The 25,967-nt window shown below is 43.0% G+C and overlaps 1 protein-coding gene across 1 annotated transcript in view; it reads right to left on the bottom strand.

The window, feature by feature from the left end:
* The window catches only part of SDR42E1 (short chain dehydrogenase/reductase family 42E, member 1), a 312,532-nt gene that overhangs the window by 98,905 nt on the left and 187,660 nt on the right, over positions 1 to 25,967 (bottom strand). The window lies entirely within an intron of this gene.

The following is a 25,967-nucleotide window of genomic DNA, read 5'->3' as shown; positions in this document are numbered from 1 at the left end:
ATGAGTGGGGCTGGAGCTGAAAGTGGGTGAGGACAGAAGAAAAAGTGGGTGGAGCAATAATAGACAGAGCAATGGATGTGCCTCTTACCTTTTGTAGGCTACGCATCATCCGTGCATGCAAAATACAGAGACTTCTACACCACAATGCCAAAACCCAGCCTTCTCTAACCCCAACAAGAATTCTTACCATTCAATGGCATATTCCATGAAGGTAAAAACACCCAACAGACCTTGGAGCAAGGACAGGTGGCTGGATGGGTGACCAAGGGATAGGGGGTGGCTTGGGAAGAGATGACACAAAGTAGAGGAAATCCCAAGTGCAGGAGACAGAGGCTTTGAAAGCCACATTCAGAATGAGAGGCAGAGGGTTCATATATATATAACACAAAGCAGATGCCATGGGGGTGTGGCATAACACAAAGTGAGTGCCTCATTTGAAAAATGGACATGGCCACAAAATGGTATGGGCATACCACCTCCCATAAAAAACCACCCACCTCAGTCTCTGCCACACTGACTCTTAGCACTTTTCTTCTTTTCAGAAGGGATGGTGGGCGGGATATCCAGTCCTGGCATCCAATGAAATGTGGGCACATTTAAGGATGGACAGGGTATTCTATGTGGAAGAGTCTGAGCCACTGAAAACAGGAATTGAGCAAGGACAGCAAACTGTCTTTCATGCATTGTGGAGGCTTAAGGAGATATCGATCAAGGTCTTTTGCAGGTGCTATAGGAGGTACTGGGGGGCATACTGGTGCCCATGGGCACCATGTTGACAAGTTCTGGGGCACTTCAATAGCAGAAGAACAATAAGTGAATGAATGAATGAATGAATGAATGAAAGGAAATCTCCTTAATAGGTCAGTTCATCTCTTGACTGGGGGAAGTGCTGGAGACCCCAGTGTGGTTATATTGCGTTCTTATCACATGACAGTTCTTCCTCTATAGAGGGAAGCACATATCTTTGAATTATGCATTCCATTTCATATAACAAATGCATCTCTAACAACATAATGAAATTTCATATAAAACTTTCTTTCCAGAAGAATAATCTTTTACTGGTATGAAATACCTCCCCGGGATTTTGTCAGGTTTTAATTTCAGCTTGAATAAATAACCTACGACAGCAGGGCTGGAAGGAAGATAAAAAGGTGAATTTCATGTTCTTCCAGCCTGCCTTAATGGAAATAATAACTACTTTAGTCAAAAACAAGTTTCCAATTAGTTTCCATGAAACAATATTATCCCTCTTTCCCCCCTTTTTCTTTTTTATAGGCACGGTAGCTCATTTCGAAACCTCATTTTGATAATATATAAACATTTCCAGAACCAATATCTGCAATGCTAGAATGACAATTACTGACTTTAGTATTACATGTGGGGAGTTCATCTGGAAAAAAAAGAAAGAAAGAAAAGAAAACCCTATCTTTTAAAATTCTTTTACTGAGTTTTTCAACAATAAAAAGAAGGAGAAAGGAGGAGGAATCAATTTAAAACCATCCTTCAATGAAGATGTCTTTCCGGGAACACTTTATGTTAAATTATTGGATAATGACCACAAGGCCCAGCCTGCCAGAGAAACGGCTTTCTAAAGTTATTAAATTTCATTCTTTAGAAAACAATGAGGCTTTATTGTTTTCTCCTTCCTGCTTCTCATTTGCTTTATTCTGTCTAATTCTGCACAATGCAGAGAAGTGGGGGGAAGTGGCAACATTACTTAAATTCAGCTCAAGGTTGCCTTATTTATTTTACATTTCCAAGTGCTTGAAAGAATAGGGAGGGGGGCAAGAGAAGAAACCCTGGCAAGCCTAGATTAAATAATTTGAAGGAATTTTTTTGATAAGAAGTGACAGCCCAGGATTTCTTGTTAGCACTGCCTTGTGATTAATGTTTTTCCTCGTGTCTGTCATCCATAATCAAACTGTACAGAGTTGATGAAATAATAAATGGAATCTTATTATGCAGTACATTGTATTATGTATAAAGGGGGGGGGGTACCGGTATCTATTAGTTCCACGCAATAAACTCGTCGCAATGAACCAAGTTAATGGAACACATTTTAGGGCTTGATCAAATTGCCATTTAGTCTCTTTCAACTGACTGTGCTGGACACTGAAGTGGAGACCTTGAGGTATTAGCTCCGTCTGCAGGCAAGGGTAGGGATGCTGTGAATGGATAGCCCAAGCCAGAGTTGCATCAAAACATTGTAGAGCCCTCTCAAGAAGCATATTGGATATATGTAACAATTACAGAGTGTTGTACAGAGGGCTGCCCTTGAAGAAACTTGAGTCAGCTTCAAAAGCAGGGACTACATTATCTATTGGAGCACATCACAATAATGTAGATATGAAGAGCCCTGCTTTATCAAACCAAAGGCCAATATCCAAGCAACTAGTATTGAGAGATAGTACATAACCGTTATGCCTCAGAGCCACTGATAGTCTTCTCCTCCATGGATTTTCCTAATACTCTTAAAAACATCCATGTTGGTGGCCTTCATTACATCTTGTGGGAACAAATCCCATAGTTTAACTATGCACTGTGAGAAGAAGCACTTATTTTTTGTCCTTAATCTTCCACCATCTCATTTCATTGGATGGCCCCAGGTTGTAATATTATGAGAGAGGGAGAAAATGTAATATATACCTTTTTATTTTTTTGTAAAGCAATTTTCCTGTACACAATGAATGTTTGTATGTTATTTTCACTAATAGATTCATTTGTATGCACACATTACCCCAACGTATGCATTTTTCTGTTCAGACTGCTTGGCTGGAGAACATTGCAGAATTTGGAGAAGTGTGACTTTTGAAGGATGGCTGCGTTTTGATCTGTTCCAAATGTGCAAATTAGGTAGATTCTCCTTTAAATGCAAGCTGAATAGAATTATCCCCTTCCCTAACCAACAGTGTGAGTTTACAGCTAAACCATAGCTTTGTTTAACTGTGGTTTAGATCAGGTGTGGGGAACCTTTGGCCCTCCAGATGTTGCTAAACTACTCCACCCATCAGCCCCTGCAGGTATGGTCAATGGCTGTGGATAATAGGAATTGTAATGCAGCAAAAACTTGAGGGCCAGAGGTTCTCCACATCTGGTTTAATAATGACAAGTGAATGTGACCGGTGTAGTAAATCAGCTGTTTTTGTAGAAACACAAATTAGATGCCACACAGATATCATGTGAAAATGAGTTCATTGCACATGCTAGCATAGGAAGTGGAAAACAAAAGGAATAATAATAAAAAGTATTTGATTTTTTATTTTAATTTATTTTTGGATAGTTGCCATGTTCCTGACAACTTGGTAATGATTTTTTTTATGTTTTTATTTTTATAAAGAGAATACCAAAATGATAAACACCATATCACAGGCAACAGAAGGCTGCAGGTCTCTGATGTTGGAACAAGAGCTTGAATAAAAAAATATGGTAAAGCGATGGGGATACAGGCGGAATGCATTTAAAGAAGGAAAGCAGAGTGATAAGAGGAAAAAAGGAAAGAGACATTTACAAATAATTTTATCTGATTCTTAAAATTACATGCTACAGCATAGGCTACCTGCATGCCTGTGTTTTGAGCTTGCTGAAAATCAATTGAGATTTGCAGCTGGGCAAACAGTGGGGGAAATGAATCTGAATATGTCTACAAAAATCACATTTTGGCTTGCCTCTGTTTGCATCTTGCTTTTTCTGCCTTTGGATGTTCTTGCAAGTGAAGCTGTATTTGCGTGAATCTTCGCAGAGCGTGAGTTCCAGGCTGGTAGCCAAGGCTCCCTCGACAAACTTCATTTTGGGGATGAAACTAAATTATTTTTCATTCCAGAGGAAAAAAGAAAGAGAAGTAATTTATCCAACTTAAGAGTACAAGGAGAGGACTGCTGGATCAGGCCAATGCACCATCTAGTCCAGCATCCTGTTCTTACAGTGGCAGACCAGATGCATCTGGGAAGGTTGTGAGCAGGACCTGAGTGCAGCAACACTCTTCCCACTAGTGATTCCCAGCAACTGGCATTCAGAGGTATATTGTACTGTCTTTGACAGCAGACACAGTACACAGTATCACAAATCATTCCTAGCCTTAACCTCCATGGTGCTGTCTAATACTCTTTTAAAGCCATCCAGGGTGGTCACCACCACTCCTTATGGGAGCAAATTCCATAGTTTTTAACCATGCACTGTTTTGAACCTTCCAACAACCAGCTTTGCTGGATGTATCCGAGCTCTAGTTACATGAGAGGAAGAGAGACTAACTTCTCAGCATCCACTTTCTCTACAACAGGGGGAAGAAATTGGAGTCTGCATGGTGCTTAGAGCTTAAGAAGACAGGGACCTAGTTTGGAGACTGGAGAACATAAAGTGTGTGGGGGGAACGTGCAACACTATCGTGGGAAATTTTATTTTAGAACTCTTGGCTATTTAACTCTTGGCTTGCCTGGAAGCTGTGGCTGGATGGTTACGTGGGAGCCGGTTGAAGTTAAATCCTTCGAAGACAGAGGTCCTCTGGCTGGGGCGGGATGATATGGGATTGAGGGGGCAACTCCCATCTCTTGCGGGGGTGCAATTAGTGCCAGCACCGTCCGTTAAGAGTTTGGGTGTAATCTTCGATACCTCCCTCTCTATGGAGGCGCAGATTACAGCTATAACAAAGGCGGCATTTTTTCATCTCCGCCAAGCTAAGCAGTTGGCCCCTTATCTCTCTCGCCCTGACCTAGCCACTGTGATCCATGCGACGGTCACCTCCAGACTGGATTATTGTAACTCGCTCTACGTGGGGCTGCCCTTAAGACTGACCCAGAAACTCCAGCGGGTGCAGAATGCCGCGGCGAGACTCCTTATGGGGTCTTCGCTGCGAGATCACATTCAACCGGTACTATACCAGCTGCACTGGCTCCCGGTGGAGTACAGGATCAGGTTTAAGGTGCTGGTTTTAACCTTTAAAGCCCTATACGGCCTAGGACCCTCGTACCTACGGGACCGCCTCTCCTGGTATGCCCCACAGAGAAACCTACGGTCTGCAAATAATAACATCCTCAAGGTCCCAGGCCTCAGAGAGGTTAGGCTGGCCTCAACTAGAGCCAGGGCCTTCTCGGCTGCGGCTCCAATCTGGTGGAACGCTCTGTCACAAGAGACTAGGGCCCTGCGGGACCTGACATCCTTCCGCAGGGCCTGCAAGACAGAGTTGTTCCACCAGGCCTTTGGTCAGGGCGCAGCCTGACTCCCTCCTCTGGCAACCTGCTTAGAATCTTGCTTAATTAGTTGCCATTAATTTGATTTTAATTGATTTTTATAATGTAATATTTTTAGAATGTGTGAATATCTGATGGTTTGATTGTTGATTGTTGTTAGCCGCCCTGAGCCCGGCTTCGGCTGGGGAGGGCGGGATATAAATAAAATTTATTATTATTATTATTATTATTTCAACCTGTCAGGGACTGGCAGGGCTCCGAGGAGTGTGTGGTGGAAGCCACAGGGCGAGAGGCTGATACAGGGGAAGGAGGCAGCGAATTTTGTGCCGCCCACGAGGCAGGAACCAGGGCAGAAGGAAAGGGAAGAGTCTAGGAAGTCAAAGATGGGGGAGGAGGTGCAGGACTTTGGGCAGGAGCCAGGGTTGGAGGAAAGGCAGGATGTGCCAGGAGCAGAGGAAGAGATGGTTCTGGGGGGGAGGTGGCAGCTTCCCTTCTGCTCCCTTCCCCACTGTCCCCCAGGACCAGGAAGGGCTTGAAATGACAACTTCTGTGTAGGAGAAGTCTCAGGCTGCTTGTATGTGCCCCTTCAAATGAGGGTACTTAAGTTTGGGTAGAGGCATGGTCACACTGTTGCTACAACAGTCCAGCTCAGAGCACAAGCCTGGGGTGGGGATGGCCGCTACTTAGCCACCAGAAGCCTGTGTGCCAATAAAGAATTAAACTACCGGCCACTTGTCCCCTTTGGGCTGCGGGTGCTCAGGATATCCTATATGCCTTCCCCTTCTTTAGGTTCTTGCCTGCAGCCTAGGGATTTGGGGTGCTGTTTGTCTCTCTAATTCCCACTCCCTGCATCAGGGCAGCAGTGAATAATAGCCATTAATGTCTGTAGGATCATTCACCGGGGATCTTTTTGGAAGAGTAATCGCCCAGTTGAGAAGTATTTTCTCATTACGGCTAATAGGATGATGAGCTGAAAAATGATCGCAGACACTTATCTGTCTAAAAGCTCCCAGTCTGAATAAGCTAGGATAATTCAGAAATAATACCAGCAAAAGGAATAATGAATCTAACAAAACAGCCATTTCACTTCCTGAATGACATAATCACTCACACACCTTTTGAGATATGCAAAAGGGAAGGCTGAGATGTTGGCACGAAAACCCTTTGCCCGAAGCTGTTTTCTTCAAAGGGTAATCACAGTTCTAATTGATTGATTGGTTACAGTAATTGATTACAAACCCTGCATAGGTGTATCCTCTCTGGCAAAGCACCAATTGATCAGGCACCTGATACAGGCATTATAAAATCTGCAGATAGCTCACTCTCTAGGGTGGAGGCATCACTCATATATGGGGAAGAACAGGGAATATACCTCCTTGGCAGGAGGCACAGCAATATGTGTGGTATTCAAATAAACTGCAGTTGGCAACCATCTCCTTTAAGCCCTGGAATGACTCCACCCACCTAGGCTGGCTATTGGATCCTCCTGGAAAGGATGAGGCATAAAAGGGTTTTCTGTTCCAGCTGAGCATTGCTTGACCACATGCTCCTCCAAAGCTCTAGTGTGTCCCTGTAGCCTTGGATAGTCTTTGGTCTGGCCTCCCATTTTGTCCTCTGGTCCTGATTATGGGCTTGTTCCATGGCTCTTGGCTCCTGTCAGATTGCTGTCCACAGCTTATTTCTGACACTCTTCTCAGATGATGCTCACCACTACACAATACTTTCCCCCCAAAGAAATAAATGGTGTCCACTGCCATAACCCTTTGCTATTCTGATGAAAAGGAGCTGATTACTTCAGCCCTTGGATGGGCAGCAGGGATGAAATGTTGTGGGGTGGAACCTGCTCCCATCACACAGAATTCCTGCTGGTGCCCATCACTGGGTGGCCACCATATCTCTCTACCCAAAAGCCTCATCAGAGCATCTCCACATCAGCAAGTTATGTTACTCTTGGGCAGTGCTATTTTTCTAGGAAAAGAGGTGCTGGAAGTCATCATGAACATCTCCCTCATTCTCTTATAATGACAATAGCGCCCATCTGAGAGATGCTGGAACTGAGCTCCGGTGAGTTCCGGTTGAAAAAAAAGCCCTGCTCTTGGGGGATGTAGAGTTTGGGGGGAAATAATAGCAGATGGCAGCTTGCAACTAGCAGGAAAAGCCCCAGATGGTAGTGAACCCTCAAATCCCTCCTCCAAAATTGACTCCCCTCCCTCCATTCTGTTGCTCAGTGGTGGCTGTTGCCCATTGGAACTGGTAGGGTAGAAGATAGGGAATCCAACAGTAGGTGGAGCCAAAGGGCCAATAAGAAGACCGAGCCAAGTAATTCTAGTTTTGTCCCTATCTTCCTACCCTCTGCTGAGTTCTACAAGGATAACATAAGGACTAAGGAGGAGGAATCTGAAAGCAGATGCCAACCCCAGAACTGGACACAAGTAAGAAGGCAGATGGCGGCTGACTTAGGGCAGACTGAGGTTGGTGGGTCAGTGCCCCATTTGCCCCAATGGACCAGCATCTGTTGTCATAAATAGGGCAGTGTAACTTGGTGAGGAGAGCATTTTGGCTTGGCTGCATTTCACCGACACAACCAGGCTCAGATTAGCCAAGCTTCTGTTTTCTCTTTGCTGTTTTCCTCTCCTCTTAAAACAAAATTTAAAAAGTACCGCAAGGCAACTTATGGCTTGGTAAAGCCATAAATATCTACATTTATTATTAAACATATAAAATATTGACAAGCTGGCATCTGCAGCGGGGCATCATCTCAGGATTGATCCTGAAAGCCAGAAAGGTATAATTAGTTTAAACGTAAAGAGATAATCAAGTTGTTATTGTTTCTATTCCTTTCAGTGCTGTGATGGATAGGAGGGCTTGACGGTGAACTCAATAAAAAGTCTTATTGTCATTAAAGAGAGGCTTGAAGGGCACTCTAAGGAAACAAACAAATAGCAGAGGACGAGGTTTTCCAATCTTCCAAGTTAACATAACCTTGATGGCCTTTGGCTTAGATCAGCCTTTCCAAACTCAACGTCCCCCAAATGTGGCTGAATTACAGCCCCCATCATCCCTAGTCAGCAAGGCCATTTGGCCAGGGATGATTTGGCTAGAGATGATGGGAGGTGTAGTCCAACAACATCTGGGGACCCAAGATGTTGGGAAAGGCTGGCTTAGATGACTATAAAGTGGGAACAGACAAATCTCTTTTGGGTGGGTGTATCGATAGCTGCTGGTCACCATGACAAATGGGATCTGTAGCAAAATGCTGCAGTATGTTGGGTATGCCTGTCCTAGCTGTGCCCTCTTTCAGGATATTCCATTCCACCCCTACCTTTGTTTTCCATTTTGTTCCTCAACAGACATTCAACATTCTGCGACTAGTTAGTATGCTCAGTCCTCATTTGGATGGTTTGGGGGAGTTTTGCCTGCTTTGTTTTTCCCCACAACCCCAATTGGAGCAATTTTCTTCCCCTCTCATGAAAAAGGTAGATATTGCCGAATATAGCTCTCTGCACTTATATAGTTGTCTGTGTGTAGAGACTATCACATGCTATTGGTTTGTGCATGCTGGGGTTGGTGTGATTCTGGCTTCAGGTTTCCAGGGGCCTGTGGGCAATCTTCCCTCAGAAGTCTCCCCTCTCTGTGGTCTTCCCTTCCCCTCTGCAAGGCAGCACCCACTTGCCCTTTCTCACTACACCCACTCAGAGTGAGGGAGCAGAAGGCAGGTGGTGGTTGCCACTGTCTCCATCACCTCACCCCTGTCAACGCTTGCATCAGGGGCTGCCCATCTCATTTCACCACCTGAGGCAAAATGGGAATTGCTGCCTCCTGGCCCTGCACCCCTTCTGCCACTGTGACATACCAGCTCTCACCAAACTCAGTGGGAGCCAGGGCATTCTTCAAGGTGCTGCTGATTGGCTCCTCTGCCCTGGGGGCGGGATACCAATCAGCAACATGGAACTCGGAACTTGACGGGAGCTGAGGCACTTCTCAAAGCATTGTTGCATGTCAGAACGCCCCCCTCTCAGCAATGGAAGCGGTGGGGTGGACAGAGTGCCACATCTTGCACATCTGCCACCTGAGGCAGGTGCAGTAGGCTCGCTTCAGGGGTGTGGCCCTTAGTAGGTGCCCAACAAATCCAGCCACTGGTTACCAGCTCTTTGTGTGTGTTCCTTCGCTCCCGTGAGAATATAGTTGGTTAGCAAACTGTTAACTGAATTTGGTTAAGCAGGGGTGGGGAACTACAGGCCTAAGGGCCAAAAGCAGCCCTCTAAGCCCTTGCGACCCTCCCAGGCTGACCGTCTCCTTAGCCACACACCCCTCTCTCAAGGCCACACCCCTCACTTGAGGTTTTTGCCTGTATGGAATTTTGCACCTAGATGGAGGACAGAGAGCAGTGCGGCTCAAAGGAAAAATGTACATTAATTGTGCTATCCATTTTTGCCTCTGGCCTTGCCCAGCACTTCCATGTGGGTCCCAAAATGAAATGAGGTTTTTGGTCTGAAAAGGGTTCCCAATAGTTGAGTTAAGGGTTGGCAATCATGGCAGGATGCTGTCAAGAGAGCAAGTTATTTATTTTGTATTCTTATTTGGTTGTGATGAAGGAACTGCTTCTGTGTGGAGCTAACAATAAATGGGAAAATTAATAATTCCCCCAAAGTGGGGGCGGACTCCACTAATCCAACTTGGGGTCTATTTGTATGCTGACTATGGATAGGTATTGAAGACAACAAACTCCCTAGAGCTTTGAGCAGGATTAGAGCACCACAAAAGCGACATTTATTTCAACTAGGATGTTCATTTGGAGCTTTATTCTGATTGTATAGATGGGTAGTCAGACATCTGGCTTAATTTTTGACATCCACAAGCTCGGAAAATATTGTTAATCTTTAAAATCAATATTGCATTTAGGAGATTGCTGGCAGGGCCCGACATTTACAGCTATCAGTTGTTCCGTGCAACATTTCATGAGTCATTTAACCTCGTACAAAAAAGGGGGGAAAGAAAACACGTGAGTTCCATTGATCATTCGTGGGCACTCATATACTCATTGTTCTTTAAATTATGTTATCGTTTCTATTTACTCAAACTAAATTCAAGGTTTTAAGGGGGAAATGTTTTGTTGAAAACACAGATAATGAGAGGAAAGTGCTTGTTAAAAATCCACTTTAATTAAATGCCTCCAATAAAATATATAATTTCCTCATCCATGTATATGAATAATCACTGCAGGAGGAGAATCAAATAGCCTTTTAATAGCCTGTGATCTTTATTTCTTTTAAAACTAGGGAGAGAGACAAGCTGTCCTTTACTCACCTTCAACTAACCTAGAAATGATTGTCATTCTCTCCCCCACTTGCCCAAACAGAAAGATCTCAGATAGTTTCCCAAGTCAATTGGAGGCTTGAAAAAAATGACACCCCACACCTCTCCCCCAGTATGCAAACACCCTTGCCACTAGTACTTCTCTCTCTTTCTTTTCAAGCCTGGGCAATGTGTATGGAGGTCCTGAGCTGCCCAGATGACAAGACCTCCCTCTCGGCCTTGCTGATGTGGTCCAAAGGAAAGCAGAGCAATATGTTTGGCACTAGCTGCAGGAGTTGCTGGAAGGAGGCATACAAGGCGCCATCCAACCATCTTAGGGGCTCCACTCCAGATTTGTGTAGGGCTTACTCCTTGACCTTTTCTTCTTCTATCCCACAAGGCAGTGGGTACAGATTGTTCCCCAGGGTTTACTCAGTGCCTCACTCATCCAAACATTAAATCATCTTCCATTTACTGGCCATCAGCTACTGCAGGAACATTGCTGGAAAGCATAGAGGCTCCCCACAGAGATCCCTTCTGGGGTCTCTTCCAACCTCTGTTCTGAAAATATTTCTTCACCTTTGTATTAGGTGACCTCAGCTCTCCCACAAATAGCTGTATACTTCAGAAGGGTTTGAGAGGGATTTGTTGTAGGGATATCTGATATGAGCAAAGTGTGAGGAATAGGGGAAGGAGGATGTGATGAGAGATTCAATCAACATCAGCCCTTGAGAATGGAAAGAATTTCATATTTATGGGTATACTTGTTCTGGTGGGGAAAAGTTGTTGCGCAAGAGATGGTGGCTCATAACTTTATTGTGCACAATCTGTTGCCCAAGAGGTTTCTGGTAGCACAACCATTACACTGGATTCTTCTGTTGCACAACATTAAAACTCACTGTTCTGCTTGCAACCTTACAGAGAACACTGGATTCTGCCCAATTGCTTCTGCAATACTTCTCCCCCTCATCATTCCCCAAACCTGCTGCATTCAATCTCTTCCACACATTGTGGAAATCTTACCAGGTATTATTCAGAGCAAAGAAGTAGCATTTATCACACTGGATGCATTGGTTTGTAAAGAGAGCTATAGAAGTTTAGGCCAGAATCAATGCACTGTGATAACTGGAGATGCATGTTTACAGTAGAGAGCTGGTTTGCAATTAAAGCGTGGATAAATACGGCGAAGCTTTTAGAGATCAATATGGGGTTGATGGGGAGAAAGCATCTTGCCAATGTCCCTATGCTAATTAAGAACAACAAGCTTGTCAACTTGAGCATAACAAGATGGTAAAGCACAAAAAGAACGGCAGGTCATCCACTCTATGGATAGTGTACCTAACAACATCATTGTGGCCTTGGATGCAGGCAAGTAATGTAGGTAAGAATGAAATAAATAAGCCTTCTGAGAGCATAATAATAAAACAGCCCAGCAAGACTAGAACAAAGGTCCATCTAGTCCAGCATCCTGTTTCTTATGTGCATTCAGGAAGCCCACAATTGGCAAATCATTGCAATAGCCCACTGCTGTTTCCCACCAGCAGGGATTCAGCGACACACAGTACTGGAGTTTGTTATTGAGACTGTGTATGCCCCTCCAGCCTGACCTGGGCCTGCCCCACCCCCTGCAGTTACCAATATTAAACCCACTTGCTGGTGAGCTCACGGTTCAATCCTGCCCCAGTCTGGCTGTGTGTGCATGTGCTCTCCTGCTAGGAACAGGCACACAGAGGCAAAATGTAGTATGTGCCTGTTTGGAAGCCTTTTTGCAATGTGGCTTGTAATAATAATAATAATAATAATAATAATAATAATAATAATAATTTATTATTTATACCCCGCCCATCTGGCTGAGTTTCCCCAGCCACTCTGGGCGGCTCCCAATCAGTGTTAAAAACAGTACAGCATTACATATTAAAACTTCCCTGAACAGGGCTGCCTTAAGATGTCTTCTGAATGTCAGGTAATTCTTTATCTCTTTGACATCTGATGGGAGGGCGTTCCACAGGGCGGGCGCCACTACCGAGAAGGCCCTCTGTCTGGTTCCCTGTAGCCTCACTTCTCGCAATGAGGGAACCGCCAGAAGGCCCTTGGCGCTGGATCTCAGTGTCCGGGCTGAACGATGGGGGTGGAGACGCTCCTTCAGGTATACAGGACCGAGGCCGTTTAGGGCTTTAAAGGTCAGCACTAACACTTTGAATCGTGCTCGGAAACGTACTGGGAGCCAATGCAGATCTCTCAGAACCGGTGTTATGTGGTCCCGGCGGCCACTCCCAGTCACCAGTCTAGCTGCCGCATTCTGGATTAATTGTAGTTTCCGGGTTGTAGAAGCTGCCTGCCTCTCCTTCTGTTCTGAATAATACCTGGCAAGATTTCCAGGATGCATGGAAGAGATTGAAGGGAGCAGGCTTGGGGAATGGCATGGGGGGAAGCATTGCACTCGAGTATAGGTGTCTTCAGGGCTAGTATACATGATAGTAACTAGGGCTGTGTGCTGGATCAACCCAAAGCCTGAAGCAAACTGGGCTGATTCAGGCTGAACCAAGTTTTAGCCAAGTTGGGTCAAGCCATCCAGAGCAATCCACTGCTTTTAGAAGGGGTGGGGCAGTCAGACAGTGGGGAGTCAGTTATGGGTTGAATAAATATCATAGGTGTATACTGTAAAAAATAGAATTTGAGAAGAGATCCCAGCTGTGGATTAAATCTAGTCTGAATTGGTTCCCATACATGGAACTTAAGCCACGGCTATATTTCCCTTACTTTGTGCCCAACTTATCTGGATCACTTACAGATTTTTAAGTAGCAGAAATGCTTCAGGGTGTGTGGGTGTGTAGATTTTCCCACTGTCGGTTTTCTATCCTTTAAGGTCATAAATCTCACTTCAGCTGATATAAAGAGCACCAGTGTCCTTGCCTTCATATAATAAGTATTCCAAGACTGCCAGCCAGACACTGTCCTTTTCCATAGACAGCTCTTGAATTTCTGCCCCTTGCGTAGTCATTAAATGTCTAAGAGCTATGGCAAGGAAACCAACATTCAAGGCAGATCTCTTCCTTCTTGAAGCAATTCCTCTGTTCCCAGAAGCTGATGAGAATACCACCTTAGCTAGCTTACAATGGATCCTGGGTGATTTCACTGGGTGGAATGCCCAATAAACATCAGCAGATTTCCAAGTCTTAATGTAATGTGATTTTATCCAGCAAACGAATTTACAACACACAAGCTGTTGAATTTTGTCAATAACCGTGTGCTCAGGACTATGATAACATTTTGCAGGCAACTGGAAGAATAGCAACCCTAAAGCAAGGGAGATTCATACCTGACTCTTCTCATGGCTCCTGCATCAATCCCATCCTTCCACAATAGAATGCACCACATCACGCAGGCTCTCATCATGCTAATGTCTTGACAAATCGCTAAATCAGCTAGGGTTACCAGGTTTTTTCCTTTCTTTCCTGGCACTGCTCTTCTATCTTTTACAACTTTTCTAATTTAGCAGGTGAAACTTTCCCCATCACTTTATGTCCATGCCAGGAAAAGGCTTGTTAAATTTCTGACTGTCAGACTCAGGAGTAGGTTCAGGAAACAAAAAAACAACCGGTGGCAACTCTAAAAACAGCAAAGCCCTGTATTTCCTAGTGTTACCAGTCAAGCTAATAAAAAATGATAGACTGAAGAGATTCATACAGGGTGCAGAGCTTACGCATGAAGGAGTTGTTGTTGTTTCCCCTTATACCAGAGGTGGAGAACCTTTTTATCTCCTCCTCTGTGGGCCAACTTGGACCAGATGTTTGGTGGCACCACTCAGCTGACCATACATCATGATGATGTCAGATGACTGATAGGTGGGTGGCCCTGTCCACCTATTAAAGTTGACCTGTGGCAGGATGAGGAAGGGAAAGGGGTGTGCTTTGCTAGAGCATTCACTGCAGGTGAAATCTATGCACATCAGAGGGTTTTATTTTGCTCTCTGTGGGGGACTACATTCTCCAGTAGAACTGAACTCTGCCCATCTGCTGACTTATGTGGAAATGTGGCAAACTGAGCTTAAGACTGGAAGAACTTTGAGAGAAACCTAAATTCACTCATCCCTAGCTGAGAGTGACCCAGAGCATAGCAACTGTCACTCTCAGGCTTAAGGTTTGATATTGCCACTAATGTTTATGGCATAATCCATTAACACATTTTCCCTGCTTCCTACAACACTTGGATACTGAAGGAAGCGAAACTGGAGGCTTTTCTCTTGGGCATGGTAGGCCAAATGATTCCAAAGAAAGATAGAACATTTTTTATGTACGCAACAACAGCAGCAAGAATTCTTTTGGCAAAGTATTGGAAGACTAAAGAACTACCTACTCTGGAAGAATGGCAGACCAAGGTGACTGAATTTATGGGACTGGCAGAGATGACCGGCAGAATTCGTGACCAGAGGAGAGAGACAGTGGAAGAGGACTGGAAAAAATTTAAAATTTATCTTAAAAATTGTTGTAAAATTTCGGAATGTTAAGATGTCAAGGGATTTGATATAAAGAATTACAGCTGTAAAAATTTAAGCTTAAGAAAATTTTAAAGAGAATTAAATATAAAAATGGATGAAGGATTGCTAAAAAATTTTAAAACAAGGATGCAGTGAAGGGGAGGTATGGGGAAGTCGTGTTATGTTTGTTTGTATTTTGTTTATGTTGTAAAATTAATAAAAATTATTTAAAAAAAAAAAAAGGATACTGAAGGAAGCACATGCACACAAAGCTGGCATGTGTTCTCCTTGCTGCCCCCTTCCCTTGGTAAATTATTTTTGAAATAAAGCCACAAAGTGGTCCCAACTTCTGGGAGAAAACTGAGCTAGGCTTTGGGGGACAGACCTGATTGGGTATCCACCCTCCCATAATCCAATGTGATTTCCAGTATTAATTAATGTAGGAAGTGGCAAACCTGTGACCCTCCAGATATTTTTGCACTCCCCTCAACCCCATCCAGAAGGACCAATAGTTAACTGTAGAAGGTCACTGGTTTGCTACCCCTGAATTAAACTACTGGAACATTGTTCTCCTTTGTTGTCAGTTACCCTCCCTTCACCTAATTTCAGCCTACAAATGAAATGTCCTTAGAAGCTGTGCAACTTTAATAAACATTCCCGGTGCACTTTTTAGCACAGCGAGATATGAGTGTGTGTTTCAATTATGTGAGCACTTTAGAACTTTGGGAAAATAGGCATTGCACATTTCTTCATCTTCTAAAATGGTGAATGCGGTCTAAGTTAGCCCCATGGACGAGCAAAGAAGGGTATGTTTGTATCGGGTCACATCGTTAAAAAGATTCTCTTGCGTATATGAAAGCAGTTGCAAGGACGGAAATAATAAAGGCCAGAAAAGCTTTTGATGGGGTACAGAAAGGAAGAACGATGATGTGAGAATTTTTATTAAAGAGCACATCAAACAACTCAGGAACTTCTGCCCCTCTCACTGTCAGGGAATAGTCCTAATTGATTCAAGCATCCCACTCTAATTGCATGGGTTTGAACTCGTCTGTCTGTTCACTAATCTAACAGAGTCATGCCAGCTATTAATCTTATTAATGGAACTAGCCAACCTGTTGCAGATTAGGTACTTGAGCACGGAAGAGCGGCCACCTTGAGGAGGTGAAGAACATGAAAGGAGCCCTGCTTGATGAGAACAAAGGTTGATCTAGGCCAGCATCCTGCTTTCTGCAATGGCCAAGACAATGCCCATGGGAGGCTCATCATGTGACGGCAGTAGGACTCTCCCATAGTTGTTCCCCAGCAATTATTGTTTCTCTTAGTTAGTTCCCTGAGTGTGGCTACCTGTGGCTACCTGGGAAAGAGATCTCCCACCAGGAAGGCAGCTCATCAGTGTTCTAATGCAATGAAGGGGGGGGGGGACTATGCTAGGAATGATTAGGAAAGGAACTGAAAATATCACAATGTTATTATGTAACTCCATGATGATGCAGCCCCACTTAGAATACTGTGTATAATTCTGCCACAAATGAATCTATCCTTGATTCATTTGTCTAATCTCCCTTTAAAGACACCTAAAGCTACAAATTTAGCACTATGTACCTAGGAGGGAGTATTAGTGATGCTTACTTCTGAGTAGACATGGTTATGACCTCAGCCAAAGCTACTGATATCAGACAGGTGCCTTCACTGTACCTCTTTTTTGGTGCTTGCTAAAAACTTTTATTTTATTATTATTATTAATAAATAAATACATAAAATAAATGCTGCTGAAAACATTTTACCAAGATATCTAGAATGCTGATTTGTTTTTAGTTCATTGCTGGTTTTAATTTTTAGAATATTTTATTGTTTTATTCTTTTTGTAAGCAGCTTTGAGGTTTTTTTGTTTTTTTTTTTACAACCAAGCATTAAATAAATGTTAAGAACTAAATAAATAAATAAAGCTGGTGACTGTCAGCACAGCTTATGGCACAGCTGCACAAATGACTTTTGTGAAAAAGTACAGCATGTTCTTTTTTTATGTTCCTTGGCAATATGATTTCTTTTTTTATTATTATATATTTTTTATTGTTAAAATAATTCAACATTAATACACATACAAACATACAAACATACATTTCATACAACATACCTACATACATACAACATACCTACACTCAATCCCACAGATAATTCCCATCACCATCCACCACCCCTCACCCTTTGTGTTAGACTTCCAATCTACTCAATTGCAATTTCTTTCTACTTCTATTACTTTCTTTCACACACCTTTAACCTAATTTCATATTTCTTTTTCTATTACACATTGTTATCCATCTTATTTAGTATTCCAATATTTGAAACGAAACTTGTTTATTCTAATAGGAGTTCTGATTTTTCGATATAGTTTTGCAAGTATCTTTTAAACACCTTCCAGTCCCTGTCTGCCTTCCAATTTCTCCCATTGTTTTGGATATATTGTAGTACTCCAATAATTTGGCAAGCCACTCTATCTTTGTTGGTACAGTACCACTTTTCCAATTTTTCGCAATCAATAGCCTTGCGGCTACTGTTGCGTATAAATATAAGGTCTTGTCTTCTTCCCTTAGGCTTCCTGGTACTATTCCCAATAAAAAAACCTTCTGGTGTTTTCCTAAATGAATATCTGAACATTTTTTTCATTTCATTATATACTGTTTCCCAAAATTGTTTGATGTTTAAACAATTCCACCATATATGTGTAGCATGTAGCATGTTCTAAGCTAACAGCTAGCCAGGCTCTTTGGATGGCTCTGAGTGCTGTTCAAAAAATTTAAATGTGAAAGAGGTGGCCTTGAATTGTGCAGGGACCTATATAAACCTGAGGAACTGGCAGAATGATCCAAGCCCTGACTGGGCTGTGGGAGGTGAGGACAGAGTGGCATCGTCACCTCCACACCTGCTGCCCCATTGCTCATTCTGACTGAGGCAGAAGGCAGAGGGGCAGACAAAAGACTGATGTAGCAATTGGGCATTAGCATCAGACATCAGCATATCAACCACAAAGCAGTGGCAGTGGCGAAGAAAACTGACTTTACCACCACCATCGTGTCCTCAAGTAGACATCTGGCAGAGCTTCCAGTATTCAGCTTTATTGAATGAACCCAGGTTAAAGGTAAAGGTAAAGGTACCCCTGACCATTAGGTCCAGTCACGGACAACTCTGGGGTTGCATGCTCATCTCGCTCTATAGGCCAAGGGAGCCGGTGTTTGTCCGCAGACAGCTTCTGGGTCATGTGTCTAGCATGACTAAGCCGCTTCTGGCAAACCAGAGCAGTGCACGGAAACACCGTTTACCCAGGTTAGGGTTGGCATTATTATGACAGGAGAAAACACCTCTCTCTCCACTTTTCCCAAGACGTGCATCCATTTTACACACCTCTCTCATGTCACCCCTCATGCACCCAAATGTTGCAACTTTTCCAACTGAGTTCAACTGGACTTACTCCCAGGTAAGCAAGCAGAGAATTCCAACCTCCCCGCCCCCATCTCTGATTCTTCCCTTGCTAGAAAATGGAGAATCATCATAAGAGCCAGGGGGTACTAGTTGGCTGTGTGTGAGAGAGAGAACATTCATTATATAAGCAATTGTATGAACTATTGTAACCTTGTTATTAGATGTCAGTTTTTGTGGTTGCATTTGTTGTTGTAAGTTTCTTAAATTGTTTCCAATGTTGTATTTTAAAATGTTGGAACCTGTCCTGGGATCTTGGGCTGAAAGGCGAGTAATAAAATAATAATAATAATAATAATAATAATAATCTAAGAATGTAAGACCTGCTGGATCAGGCCAGCATCTCATCTAGTTCAGCATCCTGTTCTCAGAGTGGCCAACCAAATGCCTACGGGAAGCCCTAAAGCAGGAGCTGAACTCAACGGCGCTTTTCCCACTTGTGATTCCAAGCAACTGGTACATTCCACTGGTACATGATTCTACATTCATGCTGGAAAAGTAATGTATTAGGGTGACGAATATTGTAATCGAGACAGATTTGTATTCCAGACCAGGTAATCACAAACACTGTCAGCATTGCTAATTTCAGCAGGCTTCACTCTGCTCAAATCTGCACTGGACTATGGCCAATATCTTTGATTTCACTCGAATGTTGTGGGAGCTGTGACAGTTTTAGCACCTAATCAGGAAGTGTTGTTTCTTTCCTTTCCTTTTAAATTATTATTAGAAATGAAAAGCTGAAAAATTGAAGTGATGGGATTATAATGGGACTGCATTCCTCTTGCTGTTGACACCAAATATGGGAGGCTGTCAGCGAGCCTTAAACGAGCAAAATTAACATGGCATATATATATATATATATATATATATATATATATATAATTTCATTTCAAGTCCTTGGTTTTGACTGCTGAATCACTCAATATTCGACATCCAAACACTAATGGAAAATAAATTAACAGTATATGGGATTATGGGATTATTTCCAGAGGCTTGGAACTGTACCCAGAATGAATCTGAAGGCAAAGCATATGTACATAACAGACGTGATGTGCTTTAATACGCTATTCCAGCTCCCCAGAGAAGCCTCTGAGTTGTAATTCCATATACTGTACTGCAATCCTCACCTGGAACAGCATGCCCCATTCTGGGCACCACCTTTGAAGAAGGATAATGACAAGTTGAAATGCATGAGGGGTGTGTGGGGATGGAGGACCTGCAGCCCAAATCCTATGGGGAATGGTTGGAAGAGTTGGATATTTTAAACCTGGAAAAGAGCTGTTTAAGGGGTGGTTTGGAGGGTTGTCACATACAGTGGTGCCCACCAAGACGAATGCCTTGCAAGATGAAAAACCCGCTAGACGAAAGGGTTTTCCGTTTTTCAAGGCGCTTCGCAAGACGAATTTCCCTATGGGCTTGCTTTGCAAGACGAAAACGTCTTGCGAGTCTCCCCCCCCTTTTTCTAAGCCGCTAAGCCGCTAATAGCCGCTAAGCCGCTAATAGCGCTAATCCGCTAAGCCGCTAATAGGGATGCTTCGCAAGACGAAAAAAACGCTAGATGAAGAGACTCGCGGAACGGATTATTTTCGTCTTGCGAGGCACCACTGTAGTTGGGACAACAAGAGAATGGGCCTTTTCTGTTTCTGTGGTGGGAAGCTCTCCCCAGAGAGACTTGCCTGGTGCCATTGCTACATGTCTTTAGACGACAGGCAAAAACATTCCTCTTTACCTGCAAAAAAGACCCTCAAGCCAGTTTACAAAAAGAATAAAGCAATGAGATTATCATAAAAAAGAGTCAAAGATAGCTGTTTTATACATTTTAGAAATAATCACAATCAACAATAAGCTATAAGCAGATAAGGGAGACGCACCAACATTCTACATGTCTGAAAAGGGTTATCTAAACGTGTGTGTGTGTGTTTTAAAAGCAGGTGCTGAAAAGAGTGCAGTGAAGGCACCTGCCTGATGTCAATAGTCAATAGGCAGGGAGTTCCAAGGTGTGTGCGCTGCCAAACTAAAAGATTGATTTCTTACAAATGTGAAACAAATATTATGTGGCACTTGTATATGTAGGCATTTCAGCTCATACTTTTCTCTCTCTCTGGTTTATAGCTGCTATGGGGTGGGAGAGATGGGGAGAAGAATGCTCTGGATCATGATCAAAAGGGGTAGACTCCCACCCCCCTGTGGCCGCAGCCCAATGCATGCAATCTGGCTGCTTTTATTAATCTTTTTTTTAAAAAAAATGGTTGTGAGCCATCATAAAATATAGCTTGGCCTTTATAACCTGAATTAAGAATGCTGGATCAAAACAGCTTCTTTTTAATGTTTGCAGGCATTAAAGTGGGATAACTGGCCTTTGATCCCTTATATACGCTCAGCCCATGTCAAGGGTTATTCATTTATATTCACACATTGTCTTGAGCAAATCGGTTACAAGAGGGAAGTTCCGTTTTGCTCTGTAACCTCTCTGGCATCTTCCTCTGACATTGTTCCCAAGCTGCTGCTGGTTAATAAGAGGGAATGTGTTAAGGAAATCTACTCATTTGCAAAGCCAGTCGTTAGTAAGAGGCAAGATGGTGTTACCACTAGGGAGAACTGGCATTGCTTGGCTGACAAGGTCCCTTACAGTCTTGGAGAGATTTTAAATGGAAGGAACAGGCTGATGTTGTCAGCTTCAATTTGCCCAACCATCTGACGGTGCTCCGAACAATTAGCATCTACAAAAGAAAGAGACAGAAGGAAATTAAAAAACAACTAAATATAAATATGGAGATATGCTCCCTTTTAAATAAAATATTACAGAGAGCTGCCTGCTATCTAGTATTAGGCTCCAGGGTTGCCACTTGGAAACTTTTTGTTCTTCCCTGGAACTGCAAGCACCCCCCGATCCTTGGGATAGATAGATATATATATATATAGAGAGAGAGAGAGAGAGAGAGAGAGAGAGAGAGAGAAAGATTTTAGTAGGAGTCTGGTGCAGAGACTTTGAAATAATGACAGTCACAGCATGCGTCAGTTGGAACAACCTGCACTGCAGATTTCTGAAAGGAGCAGAGGGAGAGCACCATTATTTTCTCTGCTTTTTTCTCTCCACTGTGAGCTGGTTGTTTTGTACAACATTTAGATTGTTTTATCTTGGCCCACACTATGAAAGGTCAGAAGCAGGCCACTCTCCATTTTGCAGTAACCCTAAGTGAGTCAGGTGTACTGATGGAAGGATCTGACAATTTTGGTTCATTTGTCTAATCTTAAATTCAGTTCTGCACATTTCTGCAGCAATGTGTGAATTTCTTTCTTAAAAAAAAAAAAATCTTCATGAAGATTCATCAGTATTTCAATGTGAATTTCTCCTAATAAACACATTTTTTACTAACATATTTATTTTCGCAAGCTATGTTCCTTTCTATATAATGCATTTTAATATGCCGTTTTTCACTAATATATTCATTTTTATGTAGACTTTCCCCTAATGTCTGCATTTTTGCAAACGTTGTTTGGTTGGAGAATTGCATTGCACAATTCAGATAAGTGCAAATTTCAAAGGATGTCCGTGATATGGTTCTTGTATTGATTCAGAAAGTATGGATTTGATAGATTCATCTTTACATACAAACTGAACCGAGTTTCTCCTCCATCTTTAGTCAGGAGCCAGGGACGAAAAGCTAGGGGCAAAAGTAGTGGAACAAGAGGAAGACCAATGAAAGAGCCTTGAGGCAAAAGCAAGAAGCAAACCAGAAATAAGGATCAGAAAATAATAATAATCAGGAACATGTCAGAGCTCAGAAAGACCATGCTGCTTCCATTGAAACAGGAAGCATCACTTATATTCCTTCCTGTCTGGGTGAGCAGAGTCAGTTCAGGGCTGGAAGGTATTTCACAAAGAGGGCTGCCACCTGCAGTTCTGTAGTTCACCACATGGGGCATCTGTGCATAGATTCAAGAACTCCAACTAGTAAGAGATGTTGGTCACTGCTATGGGCTGATGGGAAGGAGGAGGCTCCTGGTCTTATTGGTAACAATTAAGAAACGGGTGGATTCTCAGGTGCCTCAGTCGGCATCATGTAAGTAGCCAGTTGCTGACTGGATAGCCACCTCTACTGATGTCAAGGGCTCACACCAGGAGTGGCAGTTCAATCAGCAATTGCATGTCTGCCTAGTGTTGATGGTAACACTTCATATTTCTAGCACCATCTCTCTATTGGGATGCGCGAAGATCTCAGGTGTGGATATTTGGCTCAATGTTTAGGGAGGCTGTAAGGGGTTTGAAAGCAAAGATGTTCCTAAATAGATTCTTTGAAGGTAAAATTACGGAAAACCTAGCCTATTTTGTCTCATTGCTTTCCCCACCCACCCAAGAAATCAATCAAAGGTTTTTCATTATACTGACTGCAAATAGATGGAGAAATGGAAGACATATCACAACTCTTCTCAGTCTTTCAGTGCTTAAGGGCTATTGCACTCAGGTCCTCCTTGCAGGCTTCCCATAGGCATCTGGTTGGCTACTCTGAGAACAGGATGCTGGAATAGATTGGTTCATTGACCTGATCCAGCAGGGCCCTTTTTATGTTCTCTTTAGAACCCAAAGAATTACCACTTTCTTGGCTTTCCTTGCAGCGCAGAAGAGGCAGTGAGTACTAATACACACAGCACGTAGATTCATTATGGAATTTACCCCCACAATAAGAAGCCAACTTGGATGACTTTGAAAGAGGATTAGATGAAGTCAATGATGATACAGTTGTCAGTGACTACTAGCTATGATGGCAATGCTCTACCTTCATGGTGAAAGAGATAGTCAACTGAGTGCCAGTTACTGAGAATCACAAGTGCATGTGGGCTTCACAAAGGTATCTGGTTGCAGCTGTAGGGCTGTTCTTATGTTTTTATATTGTGAAAGGGTGAGAATCCCCCATTTTCTTGATTGCCTTGAAGCAGCGAGTGGTGGTAACTGCTAAGCAGGCACAACTTTGTGTATTCAAATTTACTCTGGAATAATCTATAGCATTTTCCCCTGATCTGGTGCACTCAAGATGTTTTTGGAGCACAACTCTCATGGATGCAGGAGAAGTGGCCTTCTTCAGACCTGAAGGCTGGCCCTTTAAGGACTTGAGATCTCAAAAAGGTGCCTGGGCAGAGGAAGACTAGAGGCAAAGGCTCAGAAAGCGCCAGCTCACTTCCAGCCCTTACTGGAGCAAGTTGCTCACTGGGAGCTCTCCATGGTGATGCATTGTGGACTCCTCCATGGGCCCAGAACAGAATATGCACACACCCACACCATCAATTTAAAATACTCTTATACCGCTCTAACAGTTAAGGAGAATTTTGGGAACTGCAGTTTGTGAAGGGTGCCAGGAATTGTGGTTCTGTGAGGTCAGCTCCCTTAAGCTGCAGATCTCAGGATCCTCCATGACTGTTAAAGTGGTATAAGGGAGCTTTCAGTCTACATTGTGGATGTAACCTTGGATTTCTGTTATTTTTTTAAAAAAATAAAACAATGAAATGAAAATTGCAGAATTCCGACTGCATCTGTTCCACTAGGAGTTCCAAACTCTGGGGAGACATCTGAGTGAGGAGATTATTGGAAGCATGAATTTGAAAACTGAGCCTCCTTGACATTTAGAAAAGGCAAGAGAAGTTTGTTCCTTTTCCTGGTTGTTGGCTGGTTTGCCGAATGTTCCTTCCACAGATTGTTTAGGAGAAGCCAGGAGTGTCTTCAGTGGAATGGTGTGTTAACACCCTAGGAACAGCAGAAAGTTAGCTTCAATGCACATATAAATTCATGTGCTGCTGCTAAACTTCACAGCTTGGAGGAGTTTTTTTTATTTTAAACAAAGATGTATTTTCCCTCCAACTCCCCTCCCCCCAAGTATAATCATGGTAATATATACTTGTTAAGTTTAAACATGAAATGCATACTGCTTTTCTCCCTCTCTCAGTTTTTGGTTAGCAAACTATCTGTACTGGATGCAAAAAAAATGCCTCTGATTTGATGCCAGATGTTTTTGATACATTTCTATATTTACTTCAGAACAGTTTAATTATGATTAATGCTCAGAAGGCAGCACTCACGTAATGTTCATGAGGAAGAAGGAAAGTGATGGTGGCGAGAGAAATATTTACAAGCATGTAGTCAAGCACAAACACTCTGCTTTCCAGAACACTGGACTGAAAGTTATACTTAGTAAATGGATTGCAGACAGACAGAAGACACACACACACAGAGAGAGAGAGAGAGAGGCAGAGAGAGATTCTTACGGAGAAAATATACACAAATAAGACATACACACTAAACATTGCCTTCAAGCCAAAGTGGACTGAACACTTTTCTTTTAATCGAGTAATGCATCTTGAGTAACCCTACTGACCACTGGATGTCACTGTTAAGTCATACAAAGACAGCCCCTCTGCCCTTCTCTGCCACTGCTTAAAAAGATATACAATTTTTCTTTACCCCCCCCCCCTTTCTGGTGCTTTCTTCTTCGCAACAGTTTTTATGCTTGCATGAATGCTCATTTTGGGTGTGTAAATATCATACTTGGGTCCAGGAGAAGGGAGTCACCCAGTTAACTAAGAGAGAGAGAGAAGTTGATCTTTTGGAAGTTATAATAAAAAAGGAGTTTAAAATGTCAGACAATAGCAGATCCTATGAGAATCTAGCAAATGTGGAGAAGATTTTGGAGGGCGGGCTGTGGTACATTAAGACCTTATCAAGGCTTCCTCTTAAGCAGTTCTCAAACAAATCATTGCACAACCCACAATTAATTTATGAAATTCATCACTGTCCTGATGTAGAGCTGGCTGAGTCTCAGCTTCAACAGCTTTCCAGAGAAATTCTGTGCATGTTTACTTGGAAGTAAGCCCCATTAGTTGCGTGCAGCATCCTCCTGGGACTGCAGCTTTAGCACTGTATTTCTGATCCGTCTCACCTTTGTTAAAAGCTCAAGAACCCTGTTGGGGGCAGGGGGTGATGATAAACTGACAACAGTGAGAGCCATTTGTGGAAAATGTTGGAGCGCAATTCTCCAAAATGATATTTTAGTGGAAAATAAGTGGTGTCTGCTTGGGTGAAAGTAAAGAATTTCAAGAAAGTAAAAAACACAAGCAATATTTCTCAAGACCTTTGGCCATCTGAAGTGGTCCCAGAATGCCTCCACTTCCTTATAGTTTGTCCTGGACCTTCCCATTCCTGTTAACTGCAGTTAGCTGTGTAGAGCAACTGTTCAGAGTTTGTAGACAAACTGAGGGCTGCATGTGAGTGATAGATGGAGCCAGAAGCAAAAGTAGGTGATGATGTGGTTTGTATACTAAACCACATCTCGGCCATACAGAAGTCAGGTATTCTGTGCCTACACACACACAAACACACATCTTCTTCCTCTGAAACAGGGGCAGAGAACCTTTTCCAGCTAGTAGGTCAGATCTGTAGGCCACCAACCTCTGTGGGCCATTTTGACAGGCGAGTGGTCCTCCTCTTGTTAATTTGAAATTAAATTGTGTGAGTCAAAGCAAGGGCTTTGTAAGTGCTGACCATCTGC

Source organism: Podarcis erhardii (assembly GCF_964252035.2).
Source record: "Podarcis erhardii genome assembly, chromosome: 7".
Classification (NCBI taxonomy): Eukaryota; Metazoa; Chordata; class Lepidosauria; order Squamata; family Lacertidae; genus Podarcis; species Podarcis erhardii.
Note: the sequence above shows the minus strand (reverse complement) of the source record. Positions and strands in the feature narration are given on the sequence as shown.